The sequence below is a fragment of the Nylanderia fulva genome, unplaced genomic scaffold (assembly GCF_048542155.1).
Source record: "Nylanderia fulva isolate GAGA-0341 unplaced genomic scaffold, ASM4854215v1 Scaffold18, whole genome shotgun sequence".
Lineage (NCBI taxonomy): Eukaryota > Metazoa > Arthropoda > Insecta > Hymenoptera > Formicidae > Nylanderia > Nylanderia fulva.
The window spans coordinates 3,220,152-3,226,751 of NW_028190055.1; the positions used below are offsets into that span (position 1 = coordinate 3,220,152).

At 34.7% G+C, this 6,600-nt stretch overlaps 1 protein-coding gene and 1 long non-coding RNA gene across 4 annotated transcripts in view; one reads left to right on the top strand and one right to left on the bottom strand.

Moving 5' to 3' along the window:
* LOC114935634 (EGF like, fibronectin type III and laminin G domains protein pikachurin) overlaps positions 1 to 3,907 on the bottom strand; it is a 110,841-nt gene extending 106,934 nt beyond the window's left edge. The window contains exon 1 of one of the 3 annotated variants that reach the window (XM_029308511.2): positions 3,746 to 3,907. The gene's annotated coding sequence lies outside the window, so the exon portion shown is untranslated. The other 2 variants (XM_029308512.2, XM_029308513.2) reach the window with 2 other exon arrangements.
* Positions 1 to 5,787, top strand: part of LOC114935642 (uncharacterized) — a 114,237-nt gene extending 108,450 nt beyond the window's left edge. The window contains exon 5 of the long non-coding RNA XR_014924477.1: positions 5,768 to 5,787. This is a non-coding gene — a long non-coding RNA (uncharacterized LOC114935642). The remainder of the gene's footprint in view (positions 1 to 5,767) is intronic.
* Positions 5,788 to 6,600: the final 813 nt, after the last annotated feature.

A 6,600-nucleotide genomic window follows, 5' to 3' on the forward strand; every position in this document is an offset into this window, starting at 1 on the left:
AAGCCAAGTATATCATATGTGACGATGATGATCACTTGTGTTTCTGCTAAAGTCAATTGATACAGATCGGAGTTGATTCAGTTGCAAATGGCGCGTAACAAAGTATCCGCGGCGTTTACTATACTCGTTATATCATAGCAAATGATAGGTCTTTATTTTCACGCGATACCCGATGCAAATTTACTTGACACCGTATGCATATCAATGCGTGTATGCATATTTCCCGCGGGCTCGCACAAAGGGCTTGTTTTCGCTTCGTTCTCTCTGTCGTTCCCTCTCTTTCCCTCTCTCTCTCTCATCTCTCTTTCTCTATATCTTTTTGTCTTACAAAATTCACGTAGCGAAGAGATAGGATATAAATCGCGTATTCTGCCGTGAGAATCCCCTTCAGACGCGTCGCGGACGCTCGACAGGATGTTTGCGTCCCGGAAAATGCCAGGCGCATTACTTGGCAACAGCCAACGGATTAACGCAGACTCGCGAATATTAACGCGTCTCGAATTAGGTTTTTTCCGCTTATTCTCGGGGCTTTCATTACGGCAGATTGTTATATCGCTAGACGCGAATGTGCAAGACGTCGCTGCAGTAGACACTGCGAAAGAATGAACCGCGTATATACTGTGATTAAAATTTAATTTTCGAGAGTATTGTTGGAGCACACGTAACTTGGTTACGTAAAAATATATAGAGTCCGAGAGACTTAATATCGCGTGTACAATTTTTATCTCATCGAGATTGTGTCAATTTAGATTGTACTTTAGTTTAAGGTTGAGAAAAAAAATGCCGCGTCCTGTAGACATTAATTTTATCGTTGTTGGCGCATCGTTTTAATTTCTCACGCTTTTCTTACTTTACGACGTTTTATCTAAATTAGAAAAACTTTTATAATAGAGGGAAATAATAATAAAAAAAAAATAGAGAGAGAGAGAGAGAAAGAAAGAGAAAAGCAGAAGAGAGTTTATTAGGTACTGTGTAAGAAAAACATATTACTTTCGCAAGGTAAAGTTTAAAAAGAAAAAAAAAACGAATAAAAATCGTTGCAATCTCTCCACTGTGGCTCATAAAATTCGAGAAAAAGTTAAGTAATCGGTTTGTCGATCATATCAGGCAAGCTACATCGCTCCCTTGGATGCGCGGCCTTTAGATTTCGACGTGGATCGAGGCGGACGCGAAGCTCGATATCGACTGTCGTAGTCGATAGTTGACGTTTCGGCTTAAGTCACCGGCTGATGTCACGAAGTTGCAGCAGAGATAAGATTACCCTGGCAGAGCCTGGTGGTGGCCGAAATTTCCATTCCCGGGTCACGCGATGTAAGCTGCAGCAGTCGCGGGCTAAAGCGCATCGTTCATATATCTATCGCGCGTTGCACCCCGATATTTTACGAATATCGCAAACGTCATTTATATCCCACATTTTTTCGTCAATTTCAGATTATCAACTTTGAGTTCGCGAGATCAGAAATAGCACGAGCTAAATCTTCTTTCAAATGCCTGACTGGAATAAGAAAATTTAATTCTCCAAAGAATTGAGGGTACGAAAAAGGAATTGGGTTTTCTAATCTTCTGTAATTTTTATCGATTCTATTAAATCGGCTATTTTAGAAAGAAAATCAAAAACGTAAAATATAAAATCAAATTTTATACAAACGTGCAAGATTGCAAAATTATGAAAACTAATACATTGTATTTGTAAAACTAGTATTTGTGTGTGTGTGTGTGTGTGATAAAACTTTGTATTTTTTAAATTGTCTATCGGGTATAAAAGGTTAGTTTAAAATCGTAAAATGTTTTTTTGTAGTTTTAACATCTATTTTTGCAACAGATTTATGTTGTTTTTTAACAAATTTTTAAAAATATAATAGTTTCAATTTGACATGTAGTAAAATTTTTGTAGTTTAAACTTTTTCTTCGCTTTAAAAGAAAATATTTTTTCCAATTCATTTTTAATGTAGGTACGCGATTCTGAATATTATAATATTTATTAGTGATATATTCCATACATACGAATTATGTCCTACGAAATAAATTGCCCCGCAATGTCATCATATGATTTATTATGACTGATGAAAATTTGTTAATAACTTATTGTGTTATACATTACTAATATTATATCTTTATTTGAATAAGATGAACAAATGACATGACAAATCAAATTAGTAATTATACATTAAATATTAACGCATAATATGCCGATGTGTGTGTGTGTGCGTGTCTGTGTGTATAGGTATTGTATGTGAATACAAAATAACATGTAAAATTAAATGAACAATTTTCTGACATAAGCTGATATTATATTTAATGATATTGTAATTAAATATCAAATATCTCAAATATAAATATTGAATATGACAAAGTTACTGTACGATAATTAAATGGACAGTCAATGATAAAACCCCTTTTAGAAATGTAACGTTTTGCGTATATATGTATACGTTTCAAAGAGAAATGTCTCGTATTTTTAATATCAAAGTTAGATCATAACCGTTCGCGAATTAATGTACGCTACCATTTAAGGGACACAAATACAATAATTACATGCGCGGTACGAAGGCAGCTTACATTCACCACAGCTCGTAATAATTTACTATTTGCACAAAACAGTTCGTCGAGAATCCCGGAACAGGTTTTTTTGCGCGATTCTATACACAGATAGCTGCAAAATGCAATATGAAAAGGGGAGAATCAAGTTGCACCGTTGTACCATTATCCGGCGGCTCGATAACAAACAGATTTGAAACCTTAACAAACTGACGGTTCAACGTCACTCGATACGAGGCTTAAAGCCATTTTAAAGTCTCCAAATTTTCTATTATTTACGCTCTTGAATATTCAAATCACGCCCGATAAAAATCACATTTTTCGCACATTATTAGCGCACATCATTTGAAGAATTAATCTTCGATCATGATTGTAGCACACGCACAGTGATATTTTTCAGACTATAAAGATGCTTATCGATGTTGGAGTTTAATTCGAGCGTAGTTTATATCCTGAAGATTGGGAAATTGGCTAAATATTTCTCGTAAAAGAAAAAATATTGATCGGATAAAACGATTTTAATCCAGATAAACCTGTATCGTAACATGTAAAGTACGTTATTAAATATCGAAAAAAGTAATTTTCCGTGCACTAAAACCGTGTTAGCGCACTAATATATTCAAAGATTAGTGAATAATCTACGTAACTAAGCGTAAAATTCGTTTCTCGGGAGAGATCGACGGACCGTATAGCGTGCGAGCAACAAGCAACTAGCTCCGAATGAGCGAGATAATATTTTATCGCGCGGGGCGAAGGAGAGAAACGATTAATCATCCACCTACGTCGCGAGAATATCCTACGTGTGTGAGGAGTAATTTTTGATCGATATAGGGTGCGAGAGCGTAGGGGCTGAAGTTGGTCGCCGCGACTCATCATCATCGTCGAAAATACATATCCGCGTCTACTCGCGATGAATGCGTGCGAGGGCGAACACGCAACTTATCGAGCGATCGCGCCGCACAGGGCTGAATCAATAAGAGAAAAAGCGTCGCGACGCGTAGCCCTTCGGGAAAACGTAGGCCCTTCGACGATTCTCGACACGGCGCGGCGGCCCGAGCGACGCCGAGCGCGAGGTGCCGAACTCCTGGGGCTTTTTCCCGGACTATAGCAGGGTTCGCGGCGCAAGCAACCCCCTCGTAACTCGATCGCCAGCAGGATTCGCGTCGCGCGCCGGTAAAGCCAGCCCCGGCGGGGTGAGTCCTCGTACCTGTCGCACGCGACCCTCTCTCTTTCTCTCTCTTGTCGCGGAGATGAAGCTCTCTCCTTTTTTTCTCAATTCCTCTTTACTTCCGTATCTCTATGCGAATGCACAAACCAACGCACACACGCGCCGCGGGAGCGTCGCGACGGCCGTCGGTGCCGGCCGGTGTCTCCAATCGAACTGCGGGGGTAGCTCGACGGTGGCGCCGCCGAAGGACGCCGCCACCACCACCATCGCCACCACCACCACCACCACCGCCGCCTTCGATCGGCCACCGCCATTTTTTTGCCCGAGCCGTCGCGTGCGTTACTAACCCCCTCGAAAACATTCCGCCTCGAAATGCGTGCCTTCCGATCGAGGGTGCGCGAGAGAACCAGGGGTGTAACGCCGGGGGTGCGAAATCGTGCGCGAGTGTCAGGCGTGTGTCAGGATTATGTCGCGTTTTGCCGCCTCGAGAATAACGATGTCTTCTCATTCGCGGATGACGAACAAAATATTGGGACTATATACAAATTATTTGTTATGCGTATACAAACTCTGTACTGATGTGTGAAGATTTCAGGGAAATTCGATTTTTTGTTCAAAGTTCAAAATGGACAGTGATTGAGATTAGAGACCGAAATTCTGAGCTCGGCAACTATTTTAGTTTACAATCGTAATATATTATTCAACGATCCACTGGCTCTCTCAAGCAATAATTCATAACAATCTCCGATAATGTAACTTTGATCTTAATTTTTGCATATTTAAAGCTAATCCTTTAACAAGATCTAATCCCTTAACAAACTGTACAAATTTGGGTTTAAGAGACCATCTCTATAATTTTGCTATTGTTATTTTAAAAAATAATCTTTATTTGACTGTAGATTCAGTTGTAGCTAAAAAATGTCATCAAAAGTTTTGACATCTTTTATGCCCAAAAAATGCTTAATATTTTTTCGTACTTTATATACCTTTAAAATGTTCTGTTCTCTTAAAACCCGTCGTGTTATAAATTTATTTTTACCATATTCGCTGCCTTTATTATATGTGAAAATAGGTGATTGGTCTATGAGACCCGTGCGCTCCAGTTACGCTAGATGTCTTCACTATTCTGGTTGAGGGTTAAATTAACCGTTACATGCAGCGAATTCAACAAAAACACTCAATTGTTTAAATATAGAGTATTTAAAAATACAACGATATTTCTGTAAAACGATTTAAAACATAGTAAAAGCATGCTGGATTAATCACTTTTTAATAGTTAAGAATAGTTTTCCCTTAAAGAGAGAACAAGAGATTAAAGAGCGATTTAAAGTTCAAGCATGAAAGTATTCAAAGTGATCTTGCACGAGAATCTTTCATATCAATCTTTTACATTTAATTAAAATTATTACATATTATATCGTATTATTTCGTATTATAACACATTATTATTTTGTATTTCTATAGATTGTAGGCAAATATTTTATTATTTTAAACAATTAATTTTATAAATAGATTTGTACACAAATAGGTATATGTATTTGATAAATATATTAATTTGTCTTATTTTATAGTATATGTTTTAATGTATAAGATGTATGATTCAATTTATTTTTATTTCGAAATATTATATATAATGCTGTTAAACTTGTAAATATGCACTTGTATATATGCACAATAACTAATTTTGCAAAACATTTCAAAAATTTTCTACAAATATTAAAAATAACTTACTATTTAAAAAGAATTAATACTTTTATTCATGTAATATGTGATATCTTTCTTTTTTTTTTGAAATGGAATAAATATTATATCACTAAAAGTATTATACATATTATTTTATGTTTTTGCACAATTATTATTAATAACAATTTAAATAATTATACATATTGCGAAAAATTTTCTTGTGTTTTCAATTTTTGTCTTTGTAAAAGATAATAATGAAGCTCGTTGATAATAATATTAATAAATATAAATCCTTTAGTATTATTATTAAATATTTGAAAATAAATATATATTATTTATATTATATAAGTAATAAATTTATTTTAATATTTTTTGCAGGTGTTCCAGCACATAAAAGAATAATCCTCGGTGTACGTTTTCGAGCTTTGTTGAATAGGGTGAGTCTGACTATTATCTGAATGTTTTCACTGAATTGTCTATCATGATCAATGGTAGTTTTAAAACTCATGGCCTGTAGCCAAAACCAATAGAATAAAAATGTTTAGCGATAGACTGTATCTTATCAGCGCACAATTCGCTTTTGTCTTACACATGTTTATTAATTTGTTATTCCGGTTTTTTATTTATATTAATACTGTGCGTATATTGAAATATTAAAAAAACATACTACCAAACTAAATCAGTGCAATTCTCTAACTTTAATTATTTTAATCAAATTTGACTTTAATTAAATTTTAATTTATTTTGATTAAATAAATGAAAGTTTATATCATATAAAAATATATTGCAATTTATAACAAAGTATGTCGAGCTTTGAAAATTTAATTTTTAAGTATATATCAGTATAATAAATATAGTAAATTTATTCTTAATCTTATAAAAATTGATAATAAATTTCTTAATCCGTAAAAATTTTGCACTGACTTGATTTTTAAATTAATTTTATATGCACATATATTAATGTTTATAAACATATATCAAAGAAACAAACTAATTTAAACAATAATACAAATCAATTAGATATATTACGAATAAGATACTATTAATAATAATGCATTGTTGATAATATGATATTGAAAAAGAAATGACTTCTGAAAGTAAGTAAATTTCCTATGTAAATTCTTAAAGATGACACTCTCTTTCGTGCTAAACATTAATTAATCTCGATCGCGAATGCCCTTAGTCGCTTAGTTTATTTGCGACACCCAATA